This window comes from Pristiophorus japonicus, chromosome 13 (genome assembly GCF_044704955.1).
Source record: "Pristiophorus japonicus isolate sPriJap1 chromosome 13, sPriJap1.hap1, whole genome shotgun sequence".
In the NCBI taxonomy this organism is placed as follows: domain Eukaryota; kingdom Metazoa; phylum Chordata; class Chondrichthyes; family Pristiophoridae; genus Pristiophorus; species Pristiophorus japonicus.
This window is the reverse complement of record NC_091989.1, coordinates 60462339-60489973: the sequence shown is the minus strand read 5'-3', so window position 1 is coordinate 60489973 and position 27635 is coordinate 60462339. Positions and strand designations below refer to the sequence as shown.

The 27635-nt window shown below is 46.7% G+C and overlaps 1 pseudogene; it reads left to right on the top strand.

Moving 5' to 3' along the window:
• On the top strand, positions 1–26866 carry LOC139278101 (uncharacterized; annotated as a pseudogene).
• Positions 26867–27635: the final 769 nt, after the last annotated feature.

Below are 27635 nucleotides of genomic sequence, written 5' to 3'. Positions count from 1 at the left end.
ATGTCGCGGTACGTAAAAAAAGGCAATCGTTGGACTATTGTGTCGAAGCATGTGATAGACTTAAAATTAAATTCTACATGAGACTGTTTGTGCCTAAGAGGTCATGTTGTGATTTTGTGTTGCTGGCAGGAGTCCCGCCCACGATCAGTCAGAGAGAAGATTTGGCCAAAAGCCACCCGTGATAGTCTGACCATTAATTGAGGTTGGATTTCCAACTGTGCTCACAGTGGGCAAGGGTCACCAGCAGCAACAAATAACCTGCATAGTGCCAATAAATCTAGATCCACTTAAAATTATTGTGTGGGACCTGCAAGAAGGAGTGTTTCCATCCACTAGAGTTAATAGACGGCCATTCCCAAGCCGAATGCCAAATTTCCCAAGGCGTCCTCCCTGCGAGTGCTACTCCCCATTGAAAGTACTGGATTCCACCCTAATGGGTGGCACAGAGTCTATGGTCGGGCAGATTGTACATTGTCGCAGGAAGGAATGGGTGTGATTTTTTTTAAATCGAAACTTTCTTATGTTTGCTCTCTGTTTTGGAATGGATGTTTGATCAGACAAGGCTTAGAAACTGCATAGTCTACAAGACACAATGAAAATGTTCTTTGAAGTTCAAGGTCCAATTTATAATATTAATACCTATTACAGTCTTGTTTCCCCTTTATAAATATTTATAAGGTTAAACCAATCTATCTTTTGTACATTGTTGCATGCTAACATTTAATAACATACATCTTGTCCATGCAATTATATCATTTCATTGCTATGAATGATCATCTTTGAAAAATGCACAATGTGAAAATTTATGGGTATGACTAATAATATTTATGAAATGATACAATCCAAACTGTTCACTACATTGGGCAAGGCCCAAAGTAAACAGGGCCACCATGTGACCAATGGTTTTGGAAGGTATGCATCAGGCTACACTCCCATGTTTGCACTGATCTGTTTCTGATTCATTTGAAAAGACAGCACTGCAACAGTGAAGAAAAGGCGAGACTGGACATGAAGGTAAGTGATGGCAAGTTCTTATTTCAAAGGATATTTTAAATCTTTCTAGTGTCACAAAAAAGATCTGGGATTCAATTTTCCAGACCCTTGCCATCCTGAACAATGTCACTTCCCTAGCACAAAGGACGTGAAAAAGGAAGGGAATCTCTCTTTTACATTGCTCTGGGTTATCCAGCACTTCCCCAGGGAATCAGAGGTGCTGGCCGGCCCATCATTGAGATGCAACTGAGGTGGGATTGGGTATTCCCAGCTTGCCGCCTTATTTTCCTACTGCATTGCTCACTGAGCACCACACTACAGTGCACCGAAGGATTACCAGCGAGTCTGGAGGGGAGGTTGAAGAGACCAAAGCAAATCTCCTTTTTAGGACCCCCTAGATTTTTCAAGCAGTCAGAGCTTTCTGATCTCAGAAGGCCTAATTTTGGAGGCCTTATGTACAATTGTAGGCCAGAAAAGCCTGAAAGTCTGCAAATTTCCTCGGGCTAAACTTTCACCTTCATTTTCGCCGCTTTTTCAGTGGTTTACTCGGCGGTACAGCTGTTTTTGGGAGAGAAACCACCCAGCGAAAGTTTCCCTCTTACTTTTTGAATGGTACCGCCCAAATCTCGAAACGCCCGCCAGGAGCAAACTGCCAACGTGCACCGCCGAGAAAATCGCCAGGGCGTAAGTTTGGCCTCAACGGAAGCCTGTCCAGATTGCTGAGGGAACTGCCCGGTGAAAGCTGCTTAAACAAGGCGGTAGGTGAGTATTCTGCAAAGAAAGGTAAGTTAAAGGTTCTTTATTTTTTTTTTTTTTTATTGTAAAACAGCGATTAGGTGTAAAAGTGTCTTGGGAATGTTTTTTTAACTTTTTAAAAAAGTTTTCCCCCCTCCCTAGGCCCAACCGCAGCCTCGGCGTAAATTTTAAGAAGCATCCATTTCACTTAGTTTTGCCTTTAACCGCGAAGAAACTGCCGAGAATACTGGTGCAAGATCCATTTTCTCGCTGGGCAATTATTTTTAACTTAATTATGGAGATACTTGCCAGCGTTACTTGCAAAACGTTAGCAGTTTTTCTGGGCAGATAATCGGGCGTTGAAGGGCTCTCGGGAAAGTCTAGCCCCTCCTGTTTTAAGAGAGTAGAATTTCAGTAGATAACTCCGTGCAGATTGATATTGTAAATGTAGTCTCACATATTTAACAGCAAAACCAGATATTTTAGATAACTACCAGTAATATTCTGAAACAGCAGTTTTAGTATTTTTATTTGTCAATAAAGTTAATTTTCTCAAAATAACTAGTTTTGATTTAAAGCAATTCAGATCAGTTCACATCAAAACATTTTGCTTTGGAATAAATTCAAATGTTGCAATCATATTGTGTCCTTAGAATGATACACACTACGTTTATCACACACCTCGAGATCAGATTTTCAGTTGGGGCCTTTGTTTGGGCAACGTGTAATTAGTGCATACACTCAACAATTAATATGCTGACCTCACCTCCATTTCCATTAAAGGCCAGCAGCAGTTTAAAGGGCTGTTGCATCTTTTCAGTAGCATACAACTATCATTAAGCTATCCTAAAGTATAAGGGCGTCTGAGTTATCTTGGGCCCGAATTTGGTCAAAGCTAAGTTCCGCCCTATAATGTCTGTAAGCTTGTAATGTTTGTAGCTCCACACTGTGGATGTGGACGTATTATGTTCTGCAAGTGCAGGGTTAATAATAAACAGAACTAGGCAGATTTCCGGAGACTTCCGATAGAGCTGCCTGCCATGTTAGGAAGCTGTGTGAGCTGTGCTCTGTGAATATATCACATTTGGCGACGGAAAATGGGATTTTTCGGTTGATTTAAAGCTTAATTTTTGTTGGTGAAGGATTCAGCCAGCCGACAGAGAGACTTTGGAAGTTTCTGTCTTTGGAAAAAAGCTACAAAATCCGAGGTAAAATACAGCACATGGTGTGAACAGCTAGAGATTAAAATGGCAGGTGTATTGGGACATTTGGGAGAATATAGACACGACCGGGAACGTTTTAAAACGTATGTGGATCGGCTAGAAATGTATTTCATTGCAAATAACATAATTGAAGTTCCAGATAATGCAGTCCAGAACCACGCTGTGTTGGAACGTAAGAGAGTGATCTTCTTATCGGAGGCTGGACTGGCATTATATGAAACTCTGATAAATCTGCTTGTGCCTGACGAGCCAAAGGACACAAGGCTTAAAAAGATTTTAACAAAGCTGGAGCAGCACTATAACCCCAAACCGTTAGAAATTGCTGAAAGCTATCGTATCAGGATTCGGAATCAAAAGGCTGATTAAATTATCAGTGATTACATTGTAGCATTAACAAAGCTATCGATCACTGTAATTTTGGAAACTTTCAAAACCGAGCATTATGGGATCGTTTTGTTTGTGGGGTGAAAAATGATGCGATCAGAAGGAAGTTATTGACGACGGATCACTTGACTTTTGAGATTGCTTGTCAGACAGCGAGGTTGATGGACATGGCCAAACAATATTCCCGAGAATTAAATAATAATTACGGTCATCAGTCAGCCGAGGTAAATCACCTGCAGGGTCAAAGTAAAAGACGGTGGGGGCCCAAAGTCTCAGAAACTGGAAATTCTAACAGAACATCAAAGTCGTGCTATAGGTGCCTGGGACAACATATTGCTCAAAGTTGTCCATACGTGAAGGCAGAGTTTTTCTTCTGCAGAACGACTGGGCATCTTGCGAAGGCATGCCGACTGAAGGGTAAACCAGCTTTTAAAGCTATGAGTCCAGCGTTCAAAGCTATGATAGAAATCCAAAGAGACTACATAGCATGGAAGAATAACAACAGGACAAAGAGCTGTTAGAGTTACACGTCATCAGGAGTACGAGGTTAACGGACAGCGATTCGGAAAGCATCAAAATCCACATAGATGTTGCGGGATTCAAGATACCAATGGAAATTGACATGGGTATCTCCGTGAGTGTAGTACCGGAGTTGCTGTACCTCGACAAATTGCGTGATTTCCAACTGGAGAAATCCAAGAAACAGCTGCGAGGCTACTCGGGAGAGAAAATTCCTGTGGTAGGTCGTATCACCGTACCGGTGAAATATAAAGATCAATTTCAGAACTTGCCTCTAATAGTAGTGAAAGGAGACAAGCTGGCCTTACGAGGAAGAAATTGATTGAACTCACTGAAGCTGGATTGGAGTAAGATTTTCTGTGTGGAAGCGAGATTTTCATCAATAGATGAGGTTATCAAGAAGTATCCGAAGGTATTCTATGAAATGGGCAGTCCGATCCAAGGTTTCAAGGCGAGTGTCAGGGTACAGAAGGAAGCTAGATCAGTTTATTACAAGCCACGTTCCGTACCATATGCACTCAAGGAGAAAGTTGAGCAAGAACTCAAAAGACTATAAACTGGGAACATTATATGTAAGATAGATCGATGTAATTGGACTACACCCATTGTTGTTGTACCTAAGTCCGATGGTAAGGTAAGATTGTGTGGTGATTATAAAGTAACCGTAAACCAGGTTCTAGAGGGTAATGTCCCCAATACATTGCCGAATATAGAAGATTTGTTCACAACACTGACAGATGGTCAGATCTTCTCAAAACTGGATCTTACAAATGCCTACTTACAGCTTGAACTAGATGAGGAGTCCAAGTCAAGTTTGACTATAAATACTCATCTGGGCCTTTATCAATTTAATAGGCTACCGTTTGGAGTGTCTTCCGACCCTGCCATATTCCAAGGGGTGATGAACCAGATTTTGCAAGGTATTGAAGGGGTAGTATGTTATTTAGATGACATACTAATTTCAGCACCAAATAGGCAAATTCATAATAACATATTGAATGAAGTCCTCAAACGGCTAGAGAAGCACAGAGTACAAGTGTCTGCTCGTAAGTGTGAGTTATTTAAAAACTCAGTGGAGTACTTAGTGTACAGAGTAGACAAAGATGGTTTACATCCAACCATGGAAAAATTGGATGCAATTAGAACTGCACCCACTCCCAGGAATGTCACTGAACTTCGTTCATTCTTGGGTCTTTTGAACTATTATGGGAAGTTCCTACCAAATTTGGCTACAGTATTACATCCACTGAATGAACTTTTGAAAAAACAGGTCCATTGGAAGTGGTCAAAAGAATGCGATACAGCATTCAAGGAGTGTAAAAGCAAATTGGTAGAGAGCACCATGTTAGTTCACTATGACATACATCAGGATATTAAGCTAGCATGTGATGCCTCTCTGTATGGAGTTGGAGCAGTAATCTCTCATGTATTAAGTAGTGGGGAGGAGAGACCAATTGCTTTTGCTTCACGCACTCTCAGTGCCAGTGAGAGCAATTATGCGCAAATTGAAAGGGAAGCTTTGGCATTAATTTTTAGGGTCAAGAAGTTTCACAAATACTTGTATGGTCATAAGTTTACCATAGTTACGGACCATAAGTGCCAACAGCAATCCTCCATCCAAAGTCCCCAGTTCCAACATTAGCTGCAGCCCGAATGCAGAGATGGGCTTTGATTTTGTCAGCATATACATATGATATTGAATACAGATGATCAGCTGATCACAGTAATGCTGATGCAATGTCTAGATTGCCTTCCCCATCACAAGTTACACTTGATAGGGAAGAAGTGTTCTATTTTTCATACATTGATGAACTATCAGTCACAGCTGAAGAGATTGGTAGAGCAACCAAACGTGACCCAGTGATGTCAAAGGTGTATGAGTATATTACAAATGGATGGCCAAACCATCCTACATTCTTCATTCGTAGGAATGAATTATCAGTTGATAAAGATTGTATCATGTGGGGTGCAAGAGTGGTTATACCAAATAAATTCAGGTCCAAATTATTAGGAGCACCTGGGAATATGTCTGATCAAGAGTTTTGCACGCAGTTATTTATGGTGGCCAGGTCTTGATAAAGATATAGAGTACATCGCGAGTCAGTGTACGACATGTCAATCGGTAAGCAAGCAACCACCACCAGTACCATTACAGCCATGGAAATTGCCTCCCAGGGTGTGGCAAAGGCTACATATTGATTTTGCTGAGTTAGAAAGACAACAATTGTTCACTTTGTTTGATAGCCATTCGAAGTGGGTTGAGGTGTTTCCAGTGTGGAACATAATAACAAGTAAAATATTGGACATTTTACGAAAATTATTTTCTGCATTTGGCCTCCCTGAAGAAATTATTTTGGATAATGGACCACAATTTCGTTCAGACGAATTTGCACAATTCACGAGCAAAAATGGTGTGAAACATACCAAGGTTCCACCATACCAACCTGCTTCGAATGGTGCAGCAGAGCGCACTGTACAAATTGTAAAACGTTCCCTCATAAAACAAATGTTAGATCCAAATCCAAGGAAACGACAGTTGTCATTGGATCACAAATTGGCTAATTTTTTGATTACATATCGAAATACTCCTCATACAACTACTGGTAGAACACCAGCAGAGTCGTTTCTCAAATGACATTCACGAACCAGATTCTCGTTGTTAAAGCCAAATTTGGCACAGTCCGTAGAAGAGACACAATTAAGACAGAAAGAGAATCATGATAAAGGCAGAGTAAAAGAGAGAAGTGTGAAATTAAACCAGAAGGTGAGAGTGAAGAACCATCACCATAAATGGTTAAAGTGGTTACCAGGAAGAGTGGTGAAGATATGTGGTCCTCGCACATATTTGGTAAAGATGTTTGATAATGGACAGGTTAAGTTTGTTCATATTGATCACATTTTACCTACAGACATGGAAGGAGTTGAAGGTGGGAATGATTCAATTATTTCTGACTCATCAGATAGTTTTGATATACCAGTAGCAAATCCTAAATCCAATGTACTGGAAACAAATCCAGGAGAGAATCAGAATGAAAGTCTGAGTCCGAGTCAGGAAAACAAAGAGCCTGAAGTTCGAGTGAGTTAAATGAAAATTAAGGAAATTCCATGGAGGAAAACGTTCCTCAGGATGAGCCTCGAATGAGTTAAGATTCGTCACCATGTTTGGAAGGTTCTGTTCGAGAGCGAAGGTATCCTCTTCGAAACAGAAAACAAGTGATAAAGTTAAATTTGTAAATATGAAAAAAAAAAGTTTATATCCTGTATTATGTATAAACATGAAAGTTATGTATGATGTTTGTTGTGATGGCTTCTTCATTAAGGAGGGAGAAGTGCAATGTCTGTAAGCTTGTAATGTTTTTAGCTCCACACTGTGGATGTGGACGTATTGTGTACTGCAAGTGCATAGTTAATAATAAACAGAACTAAGCAGATTTCCAGAGACTTCCGAGAGAGCTGCCTGCCATGTTAGGAAGCTGTGTGTGCTGTGCTCTGCGAATATATCAGACTCCCGTTTATCGGCGGTCCCTGGGTGATGCGTGACTTTTTACTGCCCGGCACCGCTGGAGCCGAGTGGGCGGGAGATTCATCCCGCTTTTCTCGGGAGCAGCGTACAGCCGGTGGAGTGCAGTGGGCGATGGTGGGCAGAGGTGACCTTTTGACTCGGCGATCTTTGGCTCCCGAGTTGTGCACACGCACGCGCGGCTGTCAAGCTCTGCCCCTCCCCCGCCCCCGAGAAACACCGACGAGAGCCAGAGACTGCCGGCCTGAGATCGTTGTGGAGGTTGGGGGGGGAGGGAGAGATCATTGTGGGGGTCGGTGGAGATTGCTGTGGGGGTGGGGAGAGATCGCTGTGGGCAGGGGGGTGGGGGGAGAGATCGCTGTGGGGGGGAGAGATCTCTGTGGGGGGGGGAGAGATGGCTATGGGGGGGGAGATTGCTGTGAGGGGGAGAGATGGCTTGCGGGGGGGAAGAGAGATTGCTGTGCGGGAGGGGTGGGGGAGAGAGATCTCTATGGGGGGGGAGAGAGATCGCTGTGGGTTGGGGGGCCGAGATCGCTGTGGGGAGGAGAGATCGCTGTGGGGGGGAGAGAACGCAGTGGGGGGGGTGAGATCGCTGTTGGGGGGGGAGAGAGATTGTTGTGGGAGGTGGAGATCGCTGTGGGGCGGGGGGGCGAGATCGCTGTGGGGGGATAGATCGCTGTGGGGGGTGGGGGAGAGATCGCTGTGGGGGGGGAGAGAGATTGTTGTGGGGGGTGGAGATCGCTGTAGCGATCGCTGTGGGGGGGGGGAGATTGCTGTGGGGAGGGGGAGAGATGGCTGTGGAGGTGGGAGAGCGCTGTGGGGCAGGGGGGAGGGGAGAGATGGCTGTGGGGGGGGTAGAGATCTCTGTGCGGGGGGGAGATGGCTGTGAGGGGGAGAGATGGCTTGGGGGGGAGAGAGATTGCTGTGCGGGGGGGTGGGGGGGAGAGATCTCTATGGGGGCGAGAGAGATCGCTGGGGGGGTGGAGATCGCTGTGGGGGGGAGAGAGAAATCGCTGTGGGCTGGGGAGAGCGAGATCGCTGTGGGAGGGGGGGAGAGATCGCTGTGTGTGGAAGAGATCGCTGTGGGGGTGGGGGGAGACATTGCTGTGGGGCGGGGGGGAGAGAGATCGCTGTGGGGGGGAGAGATCACTGTGGGGGGTGAGAGATCACTGTGGGGGTTAGTGACTGGGGGAGGGAGAGAGACTGGGGAGTGGAGAGACTGGGGGATGAGAGAGACTAGGGAGTGGAGAGACAGGGGAGTGAGTGAAACTGGGGGGTGAGTGAGACTGGGGGGTGGGAGAGACTGGGGGGAGGGACTGGAGGGTGAGTGAGACTGGGGGGATGGGGAAGACTGGGGGGGGGACTTGAGGGTGAGAGAGCCTGGGGAGTGAGTAAGACTGGGGGGGGGGTGACTGGCGGGTGGGGGGGGACTGGAGGATGAGAGAGACTGGGGGGGAAGAGACTAGGGGGTGAATGAGACTGGGTGGGGGACTGGAGGGTAGAGACTGAGGGGTGAGTGAGACTGGCGGGGGGGGAGACTGGGCGGGGGGACTGGAGGGTGAGAATGACTGGGGGGGAAGATACTGGGGGGTGAGTGAGACTGGGGGGGAGACTGGGCGGGGGGACTGGAGGGTGAGAATGACTGGGGGGTGATTGAGACTGGGGGAGTGGGGGAGTGGGGGGGACTGGAGGGTGAGTGAGACTGGGGGGTGAGTGAGACTGGGGGAGGGAGAGACTGGGGGGGCGGTTGTGAGACTGCGGGGGGTGGGGGCGAGAGAGACTGGTTGTGGGGGGTGAGTGAGACTGGAGGGGGTAGAGACTGGGGGTTTGTGAGACTGTGGCGGGGGGTGAGAGAGACTGGTTGTGGGGGGGTGTGAGACTGGGGGCGGGGTGAGAGAGACTGGGGGGTGAGAGAGACTGGGGGGTGAGAGAGACTAAGAAAATGTTTATTATAATTCATTAATAAAAGAGTAAATAAGGCTTTATTAGACCATTTATATTATTGCCTAACACTAGAAAATACTACAATCAATTTGAAAATACATCAAACTGTGGCGAACTATAAAGATGTGTGTAATATCAAACAAATCTGTCAACTCTGTGTTCATACCGCCCACTTAAGATCCATTTAAAGCACCTTCTCCAGGACGGTATGCAGTTCCGGCAGTATGTCAGCAGTATGTTATGAAACTTGCACTTTTGGGCAGTATGTGGGCGGTTCGACATGGGTGTCACTCATGAATCTTCCGCCGGGCGGTATGTCAGTGGTATGTACCTGTTTTTTGATGAAACTTGTATTTTTTGGTGGTAAGCGGGCGGTAAGTGGGCGGTATGTCGATGAATTTCAGGCCCCTTATGTTAAGAATGATTTGAACAATTTTCTGATGGGCAGCTAGAAATCCAGTTAGAGTAAGTGCACCGGAAAGGGAGTCTCTTTTTCAATGTGCTGGATAATGTACCCCAGGACCCCAAGACAAGGTGACAACAATTCTGACTGCCTAGTATACTATTCATCATATCTGCTGCAATGCCAGAAGAAATTTAATGACCTCACTAGGTCAAGCAAGGTAGGAGATCCTACCATAACCTTATATTAATGCTATTTATTGAGCACGCATAGCATCTAGAATTATTTCTCTCTCACACTGCCTTACAGTACTTTGAAGGCTTACCATGAATGCCCATTATGCAGTGGGGTACACTTTGTAGCAGCAACCTTCCACTCTTACATGCTCCTGCATTTGCATCGTTAAATATCTTTGACCCAAAGATATGTGTGTTGTGTGTTGCATTGTGGCGCTATATGTCCTACTGACAAGTTGCAGGAGAAGACAGCACATAATGATAAGAAACTGGGAGAGGGGGGGGGGGGTGCTCCCTAACTCCATTTGAGGAGGCAACACTGTAGATATTAGGAACAGTCACCTTAGAAGCAATGGATGGGGATGTAGAAGGGTTTGTCTTGAGCCCAGCCTTAGTCCCGTTCTTTCCTATTCTATTCACTCACTCACTCAGTGGACCAAAGCAGACATTGAACCCCTGTACCATATCACTTATTCTACTGAAAGCTATACCTGGGAGGTTTGCATAACAACACCATTGTAACATATTTTTCTCTTTTCTGTCTCTTGAACAGCCAGAGAAAGAACAGGCAAGACCCAATGATACTGAACAGGACAGCATTTCACAGCCTACAACGCTATGCCATCTAACCTTCCAAAGCTACAGTTCAGGGTCCTCCACCAAGAGGGACTTTGAGAATGAGATCGAGAATTACATAGGATTACATAGGATATACAGCCCAACCAGTCCACACCGGCGTTTATGCTGCACTCAAGCCTCCTCCTGTCTTTCCTCATTTAAATCTATCCGCACAACTCTCTATTCCCTTCTTCCTCATATGCATATTCTCCCTCATAGCCTCCCCTTAAATGCATCTATAGTTTTCACTTCAACCACTGCCTGTGATAGCGAGTACCACATTCTCACCACTTTTTGGGTAAAGAATTTTCTTCTGAATTCCCTATTGGATTTCTTGATGACTATCTTATATTGATGGCCTCTAGTTATGCTCTTCACCACAAGTGGAAACATTCTCTCTATATCCAATCTATCAAAACCTTTCGTAATTTTAAAGATCTCTTTTAGGTCACCTCTCAGCCTTCTTTTTTCAAGTGAAACGAGGCCCAGCCTGTTCATCCTTTTCTGATATGTATACCCTCGCATTTCTGGTATCATCCTTGTAAATCTTCTCTGCACCCTCTCCAGTGCCTCTATATCCATTTTATAATATGGTGACCAGAACTATACGCAGTACTCCAAGTGTGGTCTAACCAAGGTTCGATACAGGTTTAGCAAAACTTCCCTACTTTTCAATTCTATACCTCCAGCAATAAACCCTAGAGCTTGGTTTGCATTTTTATGGCCTTGCTAACCTGTGTCACAACTTTTAGCGATTTGAGAAGGATGACACACAGAGCGCAGATAGGCAGGAGCAAGTGATGATGGGAGTGGAGGAACAGGAAGCTGCTGTCTGGAGAGCTCGCTCAGCTGATGAAGTCATTGATGTGAGCCTCGGGGACTTGCTTGTAAAAGGATAATTTCGGAACATCAAAGGTTGTTACAATTATTGGAGGCTGTGCCAAGCTACTTTCAACAGATGAGAGTTAGTGCAGAGGAATACACTACCTGCATCTGTGCTGTTTGATGCATGGACTCGAAACAGTGTACACCATGGAGTATGTAGCAGCCTTAGGGATACCTGCATTGGACCACTCTGAGATAGAGGTCCTAAGGCCAGTCATTGTATCTCGCGAATGCTCAGAGTGCTGCCATAGAGACTTTGGGCACCAAATTGCAAGAGGCTCTCTCTTCCATCTTGGATAGGCTTACCTATTGCATAGAGAGATCTGTTATTAGGAACTTTAAGAATTTTATTGCTGCCCTCACCTATTCTGTAAAGTCCTGTCCCTGCAGTACAGACTCACACGAGGCACATTCTGAAGTCAAGGTCACTCAGGACCTGCACCTTTATTACACAGCTCTTGAATGACACACTTGCCTGAGACCTGTCCTTATATACCTGTGTGGAACAGGTATATGCAGTGTCTCCTGCAAGTGCACCCCTGGTGGTAAGATAAGCTTGTGGTTACAGGTCATATCTGGTTACAGTCATGTGTAGCATGATAAGATACAATTGTGTACAGAAGTGTGAGATACATGACATCACCCTCCCCCAAGGTCTTATTGTCTTTATAGGTTCAGTCTCTCAGGTGGTCTACGCTCTCGCATGGAGCATCTTAGTTGTGGTTCAGTTGTTTGCCTTGGTGCCTGTTTTTCTTTCGGTGTGATTGCTGGTATCTCGCCTGGGCTGTCTGTTTCATTCAGTATGATTGTTGGTGTCTCGCCTGGGCTGTCTGTTGGAATTGCCCTTTCCTCAGGTTGTTCCCTCTGTCTGTCCACCAGGTGTGGTGTGAGTTCCACATTGTAGTCTGCCTCTGGTTCAGCAGTGTTGTTGGTGAATCTACTTTTGACTTGGTCTACATGCCTCCGGCAGGTTTGGCCATTGTCCATTTGTACCACCAGTAACCTGTTTCCTTCCTTTCCTGTTACTGTCCCTGCAAGCCATTTGGGACCCCTGCACAAATACTTTGTCCCCTATCTCATTCCACCTCCCCCTCGAATTTTAGTCATGGTACTCAGTTAGCTTACGGCACTTTGCCTCAAAGATTTCATGCATGTCTGGGAGGATTAATGAGAGCCTTATCTTTAAGGTCCATTTCATCAATAGTTGCATGGGCGGGACTCCAGTCAATGAATGCGGACGAGATCTGTATGCCAGCAGCAGTCGTACAGGCGGCCCTGCAGCATGGGACCTTGGATTTTGAGCATGCCTTGTTTAATGATTTGTACTGCTCTCTCCGCCTGGCCATTGGAGGCCGGCTTGAATGGTGCCTTCTTAACGTGGTTTATGCCGTGGTCACTGATGAAATCTTGGAATTCTGCACTGGTGAAGCACGGACCATTATCACTGACCAATATGTCAGAAATTCCGTGCGTTGCAAACATAGTTCCAAGGCTCTCCACAGTGGTAGAGGTGGTGCTCGAGTTTAAAATGGTGCATTTGATCCACTTTGAAAATGCATCTACAACTACGAGGAACATTTTGCCCATGAATGGGCCCACATAGTCTACGTGCACCCGCGACCACGGTTTGGTGAGCCAGGGCCAGGGGCTCAGGGGGGCCTCCCTGGGGACACTACTGAGTCGGGCACAAATGGTGCAACGTCGGACGCAGAGCTCCAAGTCCGCGTCAATGCCAGGCCACCAGACGTGTGATCTGGCTATGGCTTCATGAGAACGATCCCTGGGTGCTCGCGGTGGAGCTCCCGGACAAATGCCTCTCTGCCTCGCAGAGGCATAACTACTCAGCTGTCCCACATCAGGCAGTCTGCTTGTAGGGACAGCTCATGCATGCGCCCATGGAAAGGTTTGATCTCCTCGGGGCAGGCATCGCGAGCCTCTGCCCAGTCACCAGTTAAGACACATCTTTTTACTAAGGATAACGTGGGGTCGCTGGTCGTCCAGGCTCTGATTTGGCGAGCCGTCATGGGCGAACCTGTGGACTCAAAGGCATTGATTTCCATGACTATCTCACAGTCCTGTTCGTCAGACCCTTCCGTGGTCGCTAGGGGTAGCCTGCTAAACGCGTCAGCACAGTTGTCTGTGTCTGGTGGTGTAGTCGTAAGACGTCAGCATGAATGCCCACCGTTGAATGCGCGCCGAGGCGTTGGCGTTTATTGCCTTGCTCTCGGATAAAAGGGACGTGAGGGGCTTGTGGTCGGTTTCTAACGCGAACTTGGCCCCGAAAAGGTATTGGTGCATCTTTTTGACACCGTACACGCACGAGAGCGCCTCCTTCTCCACCATTCCGTACCCAAGCTCCGCCCGCGAAAGTGACCTGGAGGCATAAGCTATGGGTTATAATTTACCCGCACTATTGACATGTTGTAAAACGCACCCGACCTCGTACGCTGACGCATCACATGTAAGAACTAGCTTTTTACCTGGATCAAAAAAAGCCAAAACACTTTTGGAACACAGAAGGTTGCGTGCCTTATTGAAGGCGCGTTCCTGGGCGTCCCTCCAAAACCAATCGCACCCCTTTCTGAGTAGCACGTAGAGAGGCTCCAGCAGCATGCTTAAGTTCTGCATAAAGTTCCCAAAGTAATTGAGTAGCCCGAGAAAGGCGCACAGTTCCGAGACATTCCGGGGCCTGGCTGCCAGGTGAATTGCTTCAGTTTTGGACTCTGTTGGGCGGATTCCATCAGCGGCAATCCTTCTGCCCAAAAATTCAATCTCAGGGGCAAGAAACAGGCACTTGAATTTCTTAACTCTTAGGCCTACCCGATCCAACCGCTTTAGTACTTCCTCCAAATTGCGGAGATGGGAGTCGGTGTCCCTGCAGTGATAAGTATGTCGTCTTGAAATACAACCATCCCCGGGATGGACTTGAGCAGACTCTCCATGTTGCGCTGGAATATAGCAGCTGCCGACCTGATGCCGAATGTGCAGCGATTGTCCATGAAAAGGCCTCAATGTGTGTTGATGGTGGTGAGTAGCTTAGACTCTTCGGTCAGTTCTTGCATCATATACACAGATGTAAGATCTAGTTTTGAGAAAAGTTTTCCTGCAGCCAATGTGGCAAATATGTCCTCCGCTCTGGGCAGCGGGTATTGATCCTGTAGGAAGACTCTGTTTATGGTAGACTTGTAATCCCCACAGATTCGTATGGATCCATCAGGCTTCATGACTGGGACGATGGGACTTGCCCAGTCGCTAAATTCCACAGGTGAGATAATGCCTTCCCGCAGAAGCCTGTCCAGTTCATGTTCAATCTTTTCCCTCATCACATAGGGCACAGCTCTAGCCTTGTGATGGACCGGTCTAGCATCCTGTGTGATGTAGATTTTGACTTTAGCCCCTTTGAAGGTGCCCACACCTGGCTGAAAGAGATGTTCAAATTGACTTAGAACTATTGAGCAGGAGGTCCGTTCCTCTGACGACATGACGTGAACATCATCCCATTTCCAATTTAGTTTTGCCAGCCAGATTCTCCCCAGCAGTGCTGGGAGATCGCCGGGGACAATCCACAGGGGAAGTCGGTTCACTGTCCCTTTGTGTGTGACTGAGAGCATGGCGCTGTCAAGGATAGGGATGATTTCTTTGATATAGTTCCTTAGTTTAGTGTCGATCCTTGTGAGTTTTGGTCTGTCGCTTTTGTGTGGCCACAGCTGTTCAAATTGTTGAGCGCTCATGAGAGATTGACTCGCTCCCGTATCGAGCTCCATGTTGACGGGTATCCCATTGAGTAGGACCCTCATCATTATTGGAGGCGTCTTGTTGTAAGAGCAGTGGCCATTGATCGTGTTGACCCGCTGTACATCGCTGTCCCGGGTACTGTCCCCACCGTCTTCTGGTCCACTTTCCGACCCCTCCGATTCGTATACCAGCCTAGCTGCTGTTTTTCTGCACATGCGGGCCAGATGTCCTGTATAGTTGCAGTTTCTGCAAACGGCATGCTGAAATCAACACCCCCTTGATGAGTGCCTTCCCCCACATCTCCAGCACAGACCACTTCCATTGTTTCCAAAGGATGAGCTGCGTCTAGCTGATCTCTCTTGAGCTTCTCTCAGTTTGTAGTTGATTGCTCGCATTGTGGGTTGATGAGGTGTGAACGGCCGTTCATGTGGCCCTTGATGGCTTCTGGCACCACTGCCTGCTGTTGAGGTCCTGCTCTCCTGCCTTTGTCGTGTGTGGGGGTAGCAGCTTGTTTCACGCTGTGAACCCCTTGTTCCGATGTTTCATTAGTTGTTGTAACCGCAGTGTAAATCAACCTCGTTTCTTCTTTTCCTGCCAAGAATGTCTGTGCAACCAGTGCTGCTGCCTTTAGGGTCAAGTTCTTGGTTTCTATGAGCTTTTGGACTATGCCTGCGTGCTTATTCCTTCAATAAAAAAGTCTCTCGGTACTTCTTTCCTTCGTTCATCAGAGAACTCACATAAGCTAGCCAACCTCCAAAGTTCCGCCACAAAGTCGGGTATGCTCTGGCCCACACAGTGTCTGCAGTTATAGAACCTGTGTCTGGCCATATGTAGGCTGCTCGCTGGCTTCAGGTGGTCTCTTACCAGTGTGCTCAACTCTTTAAACGACTTGCTTGCTGGTTTCTCGGGTGCCAGCAGGTCCTTCATTAAAGCGTATGTTTTCGACCCACAGCTGGTCAAGAGATGGGCTCTTCTCTTGTCTGCCTATCGTCGCCCAACCAGTCTTTGGTTACATAGCTTTGCTGGAACCTTTCTATAAAGTCCTCCCAATTATCTCCAGCATTGTATTTTTCATCTGAGCCGTTGATCGTCATTCTGTGGATTCTGTAATCCCGTAACTCGTCGCCATTGTAACGTCCTGTCCCTGCAGTACAGACTCACACGAGGCACATGCTGAAGTCAAGGTCACTCAGGACCTGCACCTTTATTACACAGCTCTCGAATAGCACACTTGCCTGAGACCTGTCTTTATATACCTGTGTGGAACAGATATATCCAGTGTCTCCTGCAAGTGCACCCCTGGTGGTAAGGTAAGCTTGTGGTTACAGGTCATATCTGGTTACAGTCATGTATAGCATGGTAAGATACAATTGTGTACAGAAGTGTGAGATACATTGACATATTCTGCACATGGATCAATAGGCATGGTAAGATAGTGCCCAATAGAAGGGGCCTATACACAGATGATATCTGTTGTAGCTAAAAATGGCAACACAATCGAACTCTCCAGTCATTCCCTTCCAGTGATAGCACTTAGGCTAGACATTAGGCAGGGTCAGGCCAGCCTCGCAGTAAAGGTATAACCGGGAGTGAGTTCCTGGAGGATACGAGGCCTCTGCTCACATTTGTTCAGGGCCACCTTGATCGCAAGTGGCCCTCATGGGTACACAGCAGCCTTCCACTGGGTAGCAGAGCATGTGGAAGAAGCCATCGATTAGGTAGTAGAACATTTTACTCACACGCTGTTACAGAGTGGATTCATTGGGGTGCAAATCAACAATCATATATCCACATTACATTGAGTGAAATAAAATTTGCACACATATATATGCAAGTTTTTCTTTCTTTCTTTGCTAAGTTGCACTATGCCCAGAGCATGTTCTTGTTGTGGTGTTGACTGTTGTATCAGCAGGCCATGGTATTGGGATCTTTAGAAGTTCAGATGGAGGTGAACCCAATGTGAATGAAGGCACATTTGTTAAAGTTATACTCTTGGATGAGACATTAAACCGAGGCTCCGTGGTGCTATTTCAGAGAAGAGCAAGGGAGCTCTCTTGGTGTTCAGGCTGATATTTATCCCCCAAACAGCATCACTAAAACAGATTATTTGGTCATTATCTCATTACTGTTTGTGGGAGCTTGCTATGCCTAATTTTGCTGCTACAGTGACTCTACTTCAAAAATACTTCATTGGCGGAAAAGTACTTTAGGGCGCACTACGGAGTTCTGTCATTGCTAGCTTCACATGCATGGTGATAGTACAGCAGGGCAATTGACCAATAGAAAAACAGGCTGGCTCACTTGCAGGTGTGTGCAATCCTTCCTGGATTTTCTTCTATATGCTGCATTCAGTTACATTGATAAACTTCCATAACCTGAGGCAGATTTGGAGGAAAATCAAGTGTGGAGTCCATCTGTTGGGCTGCACACAGGACAGTAATGCAGACCATATTTTATTTTTGGGGGTCGGGGGTGGGATAGGTGATCCAGTATTCCCAAGTGCAAAACAGGAAACTTTGCCCCAACATCTTCATCTAACATTGCTCTTTTAGCATAGGTGGTAACCTATTTAAAATTAGCGATTTAGTACCTGTATTAAAATGGAGAACAGAGGAATGTCTCTCAAATGCATTCAATATTTGTTTGCTAATATTGGTCATTTATATTCTGATTTTCAAGGGGTAATTTCCAATTACTTGCTTCCAGTGGGGAGCCTCATCTGCTGGGAACGTATATTGAAAATTCAGGTGCAGCACGCGCTAGAATTTCCGATTCCCAGTGGTTGAAGCACCAAGTCAAAAAATAACCCTCATGATATTAATTACTGTTTGGCCTAGTGCATCTATGTTACTGAGACCTGAGCCTGTGCTACTTTCCTATTGAGCTACTTACCAGAAAAGCATTTATAATGAATCTTTTCTGCTAATAGATTGGTCTGAAGCTCTGAGTTGATGACACAATGATTGTCAAAGCGGTTCCAGATAGATGCCACAAACTGCAGCCACCTGTAGCGAGGTTAAGCCTCTGCCAAAGTCTGGTAACTTCTGAACTTGAAACGATGAATAGTGAAGTGTGCCAGAACTTGGAGAAGCAGGTGGTTGGGTGGGTTTGATCTTTTCATTAGTACTTTGATTTGATCAATGATCCGTAAGTTCTGCCAACATTCAGCGACTTAATTAGATTGCTCTGCAAAAATGTTTTAAATTGTAGATCTGAAAAGGATATTTGTTGAATCTTCTGATATAATTTAAAGGTGACTTTGAAGTAAACATGTTGGGCGTGATTCTAAACTACTTGAGAATGGCACTGTCAGATGAAAAAGGCTTAATCTATGTTTTTGTTTTTAGTGACTGCATCAATGTTTGCCGACAATTTGAGGCAGAGGATTAAGACATTTACAAGGGGTGGTTTATGGTGTGCCAACTGCTACAATGTGTGTTGTATTTATGAAATCCTATTCCAGCACTGACTTCAACTCCATGGAGTTATTAGGACCAAAAATTTGCTTTCATGTTTCTTCATCATAAACAATTCCAACAATGAAAATATTCTGGTTTCCAGTGGAACGAGATTGTGAAATATTCCAGTTGCCACTTGGCACATTGTTTGTGTGCGAAAATTCCAAACATTTCTCTCCTTTCAATGTCAGTTGTGACTTAATGGGTAGCAAGCTTGTCTCTGAGTCAGAAGGTTATGGGTTCAAGTCCAGCTCCAGAGACTTGAGTACATAATCCAGGCTGACACTTCAGTAGAGCACCGAGGGAGTGCTGTACTGTTGGTGGTGCCGTTTTTGGATGAAATGTTAAACCAAGGCCCCATCTGCTCTCTCAGGTGAATGTAACAGATCCCATGGCTCTATTAAACCAACCAGGTTCTGCTCCAGTCACAGTACTGAAATGGCTCTTGTCAAAGTCACAAATGATATTCTATGTGACTGTGCCCATGGTAAACTATCCCTCCTCATCCTTCTCGACCTATCTGCATCTTCCGTACAGTTGACCACACCAGCCGCCTCCGACGCCTCTCCTCAGTCGTCCAGCTGGGTGGAACTGCCCTCTCCTGGTTTCATTCTTATCTATCGAATCGTTGCCAGAGAATCGTCTGCAATGGCTTGTCTTGCGCACCATTACCTCTGAAGTCCCACAAGGATCTATCCTTCTCCACCTCCTATTTCCCATCGACATGCTGCCCGTCAGCAACATCATTGAAAACACAATGGCAGGTTCAACATGTGCGCTGACAATACTCAGATCTCTCTCACCACCATATCTCTTGATTCCTCCACTGCCACTGATTTGTCACACTGCTTGTCCAATATCCAGTATTGGATGAGCAGAAATTTCCTCCAGCTAAATATTGGAAATACCAAAGTCATTGGGGCCAAAATTACCCCTCTCCTTAAGGCCTGTTACCACCGCAAATCGGCAGCCACGCTGCGGAGTGGAGTGACAGCCGACTTTTCGCCCAATTGCCCTGCTGAGGATTCCCGACGGTGCCCCGATCCCCCCCATCACTTCACTGCTGCCGATCCGTGTTAAGTGTATCATCACCGTGCACACCGCCAATCTACCCTCCTTCCCGACGGCGGCATTCCCCTCTGAAAATCTTCGGCCCATCCTGTTTTTGCCCCGGTGGTCCTGTGAGGCTGTGGCCTTCTGCAACGGCGGTGTGGCTTCCCTTAAAGGGGAGGATGCACTGCCGCTGCCGCCATGTTTGTTTTTTGTCGGCCGACTGCTATGTCGGCTCGACAATTATGCCCCCGGTTTTGGCCGGGCCGCCAACAGGCAACCTGGCACCCCATCTTGGGTGCCAGGCCGCTGGCCCGGCCAGAACCCTGGTGACCCAGTTGGCCAAAGTTTTAAAATCGCGAAGGCTCTCCCCTTTTGTGAAGGGGAGTGCCGTGGTGACACGGTGCCGTGGTGACGTCATCGCCGGGGTCACTCCGCACCGCCCTCAACGTCCGTCCCTCAAATGTTGCCACCGCTGCGTATCTGCCCCTCTCGTGTAGTCACCGCCCCCATTAAGTGCAACTTCCGGATCCGAATTAAAAAAAAAACAAAGAGCAGAATTTTGCTCAAGAGGCGATCTCAACCACAGCTGTGATAAAAACCATTGAAACGGGGTGTGTGCACCCCATTTTGGGTGGGGGCCAATTTTGGCCCCATTATCTTTCGTTCCCACCACAAACTCCATTCCCTGACTATTATTTCCATCCCTCTCCCTGGTAACTATCTGAAGCTGAGCAATCTTGGTGGGTGTTGTGTTTGACCCCGAGATAAGCTTCTGACCACATATCCGCTCCATCACCAAGACTGCCTACTTGCACCTCTGTAACCTGACTCCGCCCCTGCCTCAGCTCATCTGCTGCTGTACACTGTATTGGCTGCTCACATTGTGGTCTCCTCTACATTGAGGAGATCAACCGCAGATTGGGTGATCGCTTTGTGGAACACCTCCATTCAGTCCTTAAGCGTGACCCCGAGCTTCCAGTCACCTATCATTTAATTCTCTGCTCCACACCCACTCTGACCTCTCTGTCCTCGGTCTCCTACACTGTTCCAATAAAGCTCAACTCAAGCTCGAGGAACAGCACCTCACCTTTGGTTTAGGCACTTTACAGCCTTCTGGACTCAACATCGAGTTCAACAATTTCAGACCATGACCTCTGCCCATAATTTGTTCCCTTTCCTCCCTTATTTTTTACAAACCCCCCCTTTTAATTTTTTTTCTCTGTTTCCCATGGCAGCTGGTAATTATTCCGCCATTCACACCCTATCGAGACTCATCTTTTATTTCCTAACATGTCCATTGCTATCTCAAGTCGGCCCATCATCCCTTTTGTCTCTCTAATCTCTCCTGCCTTCCACCCTATCACAAACCTTCCCTTTTCTTTTTTCCTCCCCCTCCCCCTTTCAGTGCCCCTGCACTTCCTTAAGAATCTGTTACATTTCAAACTTTTGCCAGTTCTGACGAAGGCTCATCGACCTGAAACGTTAACTCTGCTTCCTCTCCACAGATGCTGCCTGACCTGCTGAGATTTCCAGCATTTTCTGTTTTTATTTAGGAGTACCTTCAACACAAGGACTGCAATGATTCTAGAAGGCGGCTCACCACCACCTTCTCAAGGGCAATTAGGGATGGGCAATAAATGCCGGCCTTGCCAGTGCGCCCACATCCCATGAACAAATAAATAAAAAGCAGCGACTGCCAGAAAAGGTGAGTTTCATTAACAAATCTTTTGCTAAGTTCCCGTGGTGCAAGATGGCACGGGAATGTCCCTCCCTGCTCGACAGCCCTCCTGAGGGCTGCTACCAGAGATGTTAGCAGGAGTGACCAAAAGCTTGGTCAGAGAGGTTAGTTATCAGGAAGGTCTTACAGGAGAAGAGGGAAATGGAAGGTCACAGAGCATTTTATTTTCTATTTTTGTTGGCTACCTTTTGCAAACACAGTTTAACATGGAGCAAGATTTTGAGTACTGGTAACTCTCGTTCAGCTACTTGCTCATGTTTACCTTTTCATTCACAGAAGAAAATATAAAGCTGAGAAAGGATAAAGCTAATGATGAAAAAGCTCGAGACTGAGGGAGCTCAAACATGGAGACATTGGGGAACTGCTCCAAGCTCGGTATTGTGAGGAGGTGTAGCTAACCCTGCAACATGACCATAACTGATTAAACTGTGACTCAGAGAGAATGTTCAGTACTTTACAGCTAGCCAGCGCAATGTGCTATTTTTAGAATGAAATCTTCAAACCTCTACCTCCTCCTAAATGCTACCCTATTATTTTTCTGTTTCTCCACCCCAAAACATTTTCGTTTCCGTTTTCAGAATTTCTAGTTGTGTTTTTGCCTATTTTCTGTGTCAGATTTTTCACTTATTAGTCTGATTGGTGACGATGCACTGACCTATTGTGATTTTCCACAATGGTTGCAGGTCAGACCCAAACGGTTGGTGACCAGTTTTCGCCACACAATTTTCTTGATTAGCTCATTCGCGTAGCTTCAGGAACAGAGTGTAGACTAGCAATAGGAATGAAAAATTGTGTGTAAGTGAAGTTTAAATGGATGGGGCAATTAAAATAGATTGTCCTAGAAATTGGAGCTCCTGACCAGAGGTGTGCTGACTGCCATATTGGGCACGGACAAACAAGAGCTGGCCTTTACCCACGTTAAAAGCAGGTGTTCAGCCCTTTGTGTATGCAAATAAGGGGCCTAATGGCAGCTTGAGGGCCCCTCTCTGCCATTGATTCGACCTGAGGCAGCCGCTCCTTCGCGGGCTGCACACAGGTGAGGAGGAACAGGCATGTTCCTCCCAACCCCACATTAAAGAACCCCAGGTACAGTAGCATAGTGGACTATGTTACTGGACTAGTAATCCAGAGGCCTGGACTAATAATCCGGAGACATGAGTTCAAATCGCACCACGGCAGCTGGGGAATTTTAATTCAGTTAATAAAAAAAAAATCTGGAATTTAAAAGTGAGTATCAGTAACGGAGACCATGAAACTACCAGATTATCGTAAAAACCCATCTGGTTCACTAATGTGGAAGGAAATCTGCTGTCCTTACCCGGTCTGGCCTATATGTGACTCCAGACCCAATGTGGTTGACTCTTAATTGCCCTCTGAAATAGCCTAGCAAGCCATTCAGTTGGACCAAACCGTTGCGACAAAGTCAGCACTGTGGGAGTACCTTCACTACACGGACTGCAGCGGCTCAAGAAAGCAGCTCACCACCACCTTCTCAAGGGCAATTAGGGATGGGCAATAAATGCCGGACTTGCCAGCGATGTCCCCATAAACGAATACCTTTAAAAAAAATCTCTATTCCCAACCTTTACCAACTCCCTCCAACCCATTGCTGAGAGTTGGGAGACACTTACCTGAAGGACGAGCAGTGCTGTCCTAAAGAGGGCTGCTCAGTCACCTGGGGTGCTGCTGGGTTCCTCTGCTGCCCTGGATACAGAGCCACTTGCCCGCAGGCCGCCTATGTGCAGGTTTAAGGCTACGACTCCCAGTGATCACCTCCACCTGTCGCTTCGTCCCGCCCCCATCGCCGCAGGACTTGGTATGTTGGATGATGGTTAGCACAAACCTGTGCATAGATGCTTTTAAAGTGGGAAGGCCGGTGCACAGGGACGGTCCCACTCTCTCCTCCGCAGAAGCCGGGTTTCAGTGGCCCAAAATTTGGTACAACTGAAGACTTTGTTGACTGCAGTGGATGGCCATGATGCCTTTCGTGCTCTGCCATGCCCTATACACTCCACAGTGCATTGCTGTTCCACCTTCATGGCCGTTGGATCAAACTTGATTTCCTCTGCCAAATCCACCGCAACAGACTTCACATGCTGGGGTGAGCAGGTCCCGAAAGTCACCGAGGGATAATACCCATCGGCTACCCTCATCTGGTTTAGCCTGCCTGTCGAAGCAGTTTATCGGGGTGTGGCCGCTGTGCATGCTACAGTTACTTGGAGCCACAGATGAGAGTTGAATGCCAGGTGGGGACCAAGGCAGAGGAACTACTCCGAAGAGCATGACAAGTCCACTGTCAGGGGTGCTACCCCTCTCTGACACCCCAGACACCCAGGTTTGTGCTAACCATCATCCAACATACCAAGTCCTGCGGCGATGGGGGAGGGACAAAGCGACAGGTTGAGGTGATCGCTGGGAGTCGTAGCCTCAAACCTGCACGTAGGCGGCCTGTGGGCAAGTGGTCGTTTGACTCTATATCCAGGGCAGCAGAGGAACCCGGCAACACCCCAGGCAACTGAGCAGCCCTCTTTAGGACAGCACTGCTCACCCTTTATAAGGGAGGGGCCTAGAAAAGGTGGCCCAAATATTGCCTGCCCTTCCATTAACTGGCCAGTATACCGCGGCTGGCAGTTCAACCCATTCTGCGGTCGAAAATACAGCAACAATCGAAAACTTCATAACACAAGAAAACTTCTTCTCGGTCAATGGAATGTTCGCACACTCTTAGACAGAGCTGACACTACAAGACCGGAAAGAAGGACTGCCCTTATTGCAAGAGAGCTGCAGCGTTATAACATCGATATAGCGGCTCTGAGTGAGACAAGACTTGCAGAGGAGGGCTGCGTGAGTGAACTAGGTAGCGGCTACACCTTCTATTGGAAAGGCAAGGCAGAGAATGAGAATAGGATCCACGGAGTTGGCATAGCAGTGAAGACTTCTCTTATGCATCGGTTTCCGAATCTGCCTGAAGGGATTAACGAAAGACTTATGAAACTGCGTTTCCCCCTGAATGCCAAGCGCCACATCACCATTATAAGTGCTTATGCACCCACCCTTCCAAGCCCCGATGAGATGAAGGAGAGGTTCTATGAAGATCTAGACAGACTCGTCAGGTCCACACCTGCTGGGGCAAGTTGATCACCCTGGGTGATTTCAACGCACGAGTTGGAAAAGACAGCAAGCACTGGAAGGGAGTCATTGGACAGCACGGCACAGGATAATTAAACAGTAATGGCCTCCTCCTCTTGAGTATGTGCGCGGAGAACGACTTGACTATCACAAATACGTTATTCAGGCAGCTGACAAGTACAAAACAACTTGGATGCACCCCAGGTCTAAGCAATGGCACATGATAGACTATGTCATTGTAAGAAGGCGAAACATCAAGGATGTAAAAATCACAAGAGCCATGCGGGGAGCAGAATGCTGGACAGATCACCGTCTAGTCAGATCCACTCTCCAGCTGTACATTGCTCCACTTCAGCTCAAGCGTCCAAAACCGAGCAGAAGTGTCTTTAACACAGCTAGGCTGAAACATCATGAGCAGTTCCAGGATGACCTCGATAACAGGCTGATGTCTCACGGTCTGCTCATTGGCAACACCACACAGAAGTGGACAAAGCTCAAACAGATGGTGACAGACTCAGCAAAGACAACTCTTGGACTTAAAAAGAAGGTACACCAAGACTGGTTCGATGAAAACAACGTTGAGATGCTGGATGAAAAGAAAAAAGCATACCTAGAATGGCAAAATGACCCTTCCTCAATTTCCAAGAGTGACCGCTACAGACACATGCAGAGCAAAGCACAAAGAGACCTTCGCCAGATGCAAGGTAAATGGTGGCAGACGAAAGCAGAGGAAGTGGAACATTATGCTGAAACTCACAATACAAAGATGTTCTTCAGCGCCATCAAGTCAGTCTATGGACCATCAAAACCCAGCACTACTCCACTCCTTTCAGCAGATGGCAGCACTTTGATCAAAGACAGGACTGGCATAAATGAGAGGTGGAGAGAACACTTCAGTAATCTTCTTAATCGACCTTCAACAGTGAACGAAGAAGCACTTGACTCCATACCCCAGCAACCTATCAAAGAAGATCTTGATCTTCCTCCCCGCATGGACGAAGTAAAGAAAGCCATCAACCAGATGAGTACTGGAAAGGCTCCAGGAAAGGATGGAATCCCTGCCGAAATCTACAAGGCAGTAGGCACAGCAACTCTCGAGGCCTTTCATGACATAATAACTAGCATCTGGGAAGATGAAGACATGCCACAGGACTTCCGTGACGCTATGCTAGTTTCCCTCTACAAGAACAAGGGCAACAAAGCAGACTGTGGCAACCACAGGGGAATATCGCTTCTGTCCATTGCTGGGAAGATCATTGCCCACATAGCATTGAACCAACTCATAGCTAGTGTCTCAGAAGTAAATCTTCCAGAAGCACAATGTGGCTTTCGACCTGGTCGGAGCACAGCGAACATGATCTTTGCACTCAGACAAGTGCAGGAGAAGTGCATTGAACAGAACATGGACCTGTACGTTGTATTTATTGACCTCACCAAGGCCTTTGATACTGTCAACAGAGCAGCGCTGTGGTCAATCTTGACGAAACTTGGGTGCCCAAGGAAGTTTGTCCACATCATTGAGCTGTTTCATGACAAAGTGACAGGTGAAGTGCTCTCAGACGGCACAACCACAGCCCCATTTGCCTTCTCAAATGGAGTGAAACAAGGTTGTGTACTTGCTCCAGTTCTGTTCAACCTATTCTTTACCTGCGTCTTGAACTATGCCATAAAAGACTTGGAGTTTGGGGTCTACCTAAAATATCGATTAGATGGTTCACTGTTCAACCTCCGCCGCCTTGCTGCAAATACCAAAGTATGGAAACGACTCATCCTAGAGGCACTCTTTGCTGACGACTGCGTCCTTATGGCACACAAGGAGAGTGACCTACAATTCATACTCAGCAAATTTGCTGAGGCAACAGAATTGTTTGGCCTAACCATCAGCCTTAGTAAAACCGAGGTTCTCTATCAGCCTGCCCCTGGCACCACAGCACCTGCTCCCACAGTCTTCATCGGCAGTATACAACTAAAGACAGTGGACAGCTTCAAGTACCTTGGCAGCACCATATCAAGTGATGGGTCCTTGGACAAGGAGATTGATGCTAGGATCTGTAAAGCCAGCCAGGCACTTGGTCGCTTGCGCACTAAGGTGCTGAGTCACCACCACATCCGACTGTCAACTAAACTGTTGGTGTATAGAGCAGTCGTTCTCTCATCTCACCTTTATGGATGTGAGACCTGGACACCCTACAGGCGTCACATCAAAAAGTTGGAAGCTTTCCATATGCGCAGTCTCAGATCTATACTCCACATACGCTGGCAAGACCGGGTGTCAAACTTTGTGGTTCTGGAGAGAGCACAATCAACTAGCATCAAGGTGATGATCATGCGAGCCCAGTTCCGGTGGGCTGGATATGTCATCCGCATGGATGAGTCAAGGATCCCTCGTCAGCTTCTTCACGGAGAGCTCTGTGAAGGTCAAAGACACCAGGGGCACCCCCGCAAGTGCTACAAAGATTGCATTAAGGCTAACCTCCAGTACTGTGGCATCCGACCAAAGGACCTCGAGAATACAGCAGCTAATAAAATCCAGTGGCAAACCCTCATGAGGACTGCCTGCCAGACCTTCGAAGAAAGCCGATGTCAACGCCTGCGGGACACGAGAGATAGACGACATCAGGTGGCAGTACTGTCAGCATCAGGCACATCGAACTTCCCTTGTCCGACGTGCAAGAGTCTATGTGCATCCAGAATTGGCCTATACAGCCACTTGAAGGCACATGCCATTGATGATTAGCACATCTACATCTTTGTTGGATACGACAGACTACCAAGAGACCTGAAGGACCCACTTACCTGAAGGACCCACTTACCTGAAGGTCGCTATGATGCGACCGGTGGCTCAATTTTTCTTCATTCTTTGCCAGTTCTAATTTCTCGTATTTACTTTAACTTTCAGAAGGCAGCTTTTATAAGGTGAAGCAACACAAATCCACCATTTGTTAAAAAGCTCAAGCTGAGTTAAATGCAATATTTGGGTATTTCCCTCGTCTTTCTCCTCTCAACAGCATTGGAAAAGGAAAAAAGACAGATTTGCATTTATATAGCACCTTTCACAATCT